Source organism: Sinocyclocheilus rhinocerous, unplaced genomic scaffold (genome assembly GCF_001515625.1).
Source record: "Sinocyclocheilus rhinocerous isolate Xijiao unplaced genomic scaffold, SAMN03320098_v1.1 scaffold2907, whole genome shotgun sequence".
Taxonomy (NCBI): domain Eukaryota; kingdom Metazoa; phylum Chordata; class Actinopteri; order Cypriniformes; family Cyprinidae; genus Sinocyclocheilus; species Sinocyclocheilus rhinocerous.
In genome coordinates this window covers 121959-125583 of record NW_015635553.1, presented here as the reverse complement: position 1 = coordinate 125583, position 3625 = coordinate 121959, and positions in this window count along the sequence as shown.

Below are 3625 nucleotides of genomic sequence, written 5' to 3'. Positions count from 1 at the left end.
GATCCCGTCCGCGTTTTCGCAGAAACCATATGGCCCTAGAAATGTAACCACACTTCAGAACATTTTGGCTTGCCCTGTGTTGTTTGAACGAGTTGCAGGGGTGACATCACGTCACAGGGTCTCTCTTTCTCTCTGTAGCGTATGCGCCCAGATGCGTTCTCGGGTACCGAAATTTAACGTGAATCGGTACTCTGTAGTACCGACGCAATTCGGTCGGTACCCTTAAAAGTACCGAGTTCAGTACCCAACCCTAATGAACACATTTATTTACAACCCAGAAACAAATCATAGGTATCAGAAGTATCAAGTCATCATACTCCTTGCAAACCTTATCCAGCATGCCCAGCATGATTATTAATGTCTAGCTATAAGCGCAGTGACATCATCAAGATTCTATTTTGTCAGAATAAACACTAATGTATGACCCACTAGCTTTTCAGCATCTATCAACTAGGTACAAAGATTTTATATGCTAAAAGATCTCTCTTCAAATCCAGAGTCTCATGATGCTGATATTCAAAACAGTACAATGAACAGTGTAACGCATACATTTTTTTTTTCTCCAAAAAGTCCAAAGACAGACACTGTCCCATTTGCATTGGTGATTATCAGAGATGATTCTCTGATGTACTTATTACCATCAAACATAAGCCAATTTACTGTGATTGCATGTTGTATGCTATCAATCCCCCAAAATTTCTTATATTTGCTGTAATGTAGTCCATATTTTTCACTTCAAAGACAGGACTCGATTCCTTCTCGTGTACAAAAATGGGATGCTCAGAACCAACTTCATAACTTTCAAAAAGCTGATTAGGGTTCACAAGTGACTTGAATTTTGAGGACCTCTGCTTAAAGAAAAAGAAAGAATAAAAGAAAAAACACTGTTTTGACTCAAATCTCATGCATATATACCTTATCAAATGGCCCAGAGTAAGAATTTGAGCAGGAAGCATGTAATATTGCTTAGGAATCACATTGTTCTCAGGGGAAAAGTTGCTCAAACCTTTTCAGATGAAGTTCAGTCATTGGTTTAAGACTTAATACACTTTAAAAAATAATATCTCAAGGTGCTCTTTATTTTTGAATCACACTCATTGTCCTCACGGTCAAAAGTGACCGGACACCTGTAATGTAACCTCTTATTTTTTCAGTAAAATCATTCTAATTCATTTTTGTTCAATATTTTTTCTTTTGAATTTTGAGAGGGTTTTGTGGTAATAAATATGTATGCAGTAATTAATATCTATTTGTTCCCATTGAAAATATATATATATTTTTAAATGTATTCTATATTTTTTTAATTTATTTTACATTGTTCTCAGGGGAAAAGTTGCTCAAACCTTTTCAGATGAAGTTCAGTCATTGGTTTAAGACTTAATACACTTTAAAAAATAATATCTCAAGGTGCTCTTTATTTTTGAATCACACTCATTGTCCTCACGGTCAAAAGTGACCGGACACCTGTAATGTAACCTCTTATTTTTTCAGTAAAATCATTCTAATTCATTTTTGTTCAATATTTTTTCTTTTGAATTTTGAGAGGGTTTTGTGGTAATAAATATGTATGCAGTAATTAATATCTATTTGTTCCCATTGAAAAATTTTTTTTTTTTTAAATGTATTCTATATTTTTTTAATTTATTTTTTAATTAATGCAGTATTTCAGGTTAAAATAGAGACTCAGCCATTTAAATTCAATTTTGGAAGGCAGATTTGTGCCATCTGGTTGTAAAAAAAGAAAGAAAGAAAAAAAAACGTGTAATGGCATGGTGTAACAACTAGATGCCTGTATAGCTCTCTATAGAGCAGCTTGTGAATTGCCTAGTTGTGTTTAGTCATAATTGATTCAACATATTTTTATTAGGTGGAAGAGTTGAATATATATCTCAAAGATTATTTTTTGTCTAGTTCTAGATTTTTTTTTTTGTTAGAAATAGTGATTTGAAGTGTTAGTTTTTGCATTATGATTACTGTCAAACCTAAACATTGTGTTAGAAAGAGAATGCAAGGAAGCATTTTGCTACCCATTTTTTGATTAAGAATTTGTTTTAAAAAAATGCAATTCATACACATTTGTATCATGTAAACATTTTTTAATAAACGTCTATTTTGTGTAAAAGTCAGTGAACAGTAAAAAAGGAAACAGCAATAATGAACAACAAGCTACAGTAAATGAAGAAAGAGAAACTACTATACTAACTATATACAATATTTACATTTATACTATATTTATAATTATATACTGTATATAATAACTATATGCTAACTACATACTGTACTAACTCTAGATAACTACCCTATGGATTGTAGCAGAGGTCACAGATCAGAATGCAGTGTCTTTTGCAAACGGGATTATTGCATTTCTTGCAAACAAAAGTAAGTCTTGACATCCCTCGGGAGCAGTGCTTGAAGTGGAAAAAAAGATGTGCCGGTACTCATCCCCCCCACCCCCCACCCCCCTTATTGCAAACGGGATTATTGCATTTCTTGCAAACAAAAGTAAGTCTTGACATCCCTCGGGAGCAGTGCTTGAAGTGGAAAAAAAGATGTGCCGGTACTCATCCCCCCCACCCCCCTTATTTATTTAATTAATTATTTATATTAAATAAGTACTTTTTAATAATTTACAATGTATGTATAGTGCCACAATCAATCAAAGTTTTCAGTACAGATTAGCACAAGTCAAGCTGCGATACCAAACAGGAGCACAGGGAGACGCCAAAGACCACTAAATCGCCTGCCTACTACACGGATCCAGTCAGAATCGCTAAATCTGACCACCGCATAATCAGCGTTCATTATAAAACACTCTTGCATTTAAGCCAAATACACGCTGAAAATAATCATTTTACTGATATCTGGAAGATCAGAATGCAGTGTCTTTTGCAAACGGGATTATTGCATTTCTTGCAAACAAAAGTAAGTCTTGACATCCCTCGGGAGCAGTGCTTGAAGTGGAAAAAAAGATGTGCCGGTACTCATCCCCCCCACCCCCCACCCCCCTTATTTATTTAATTAATTATTTATATTAAATAAGTACTTTTTAATAATTTACAATGTATGTATAGTGCCACAATCAATCAAAGTTTTCAGTACAGATTAGCACAAATCAAGCTGCGATACCAAACAGGAGCACAGGGAGACGCCAAAGACCACTAAATCGCCTGCCTACTATACGGATCCAGTCAGAATCGCTAAATCTGACCACCGCATAATCAGCGTTCATTATAAAACACTCTTGCATTTAAGCCAAATACACGCTGAAAATAATCATTTTACTGATATCTGGACGTACGTCACTATTCTTTCCGCAATCGCTGATGAAATCGGCTGTTTTGAACTTACTGTTTGAATTCGTTTACTGGATCCTTGGACTTTGCAGGAGTTTACCAGTTTAAAATGATGTGATCGCAAAAACCTGCTTCTTTTAATTTTAAGATATTATTTTCGTTATAAAGTACTAATTCAAATTAGTAATCAATAATTAATTATTATTCTACTACTCTGCGCGCCTCCCCTGACATGCTCTCGCACCCCACACACTCTGCTTGCTTTCATTCACGTGATTGTTCGAGATGAGAGGTGATCCCGCCTGGGTAGTGTGATTTATATAGTGTCATTT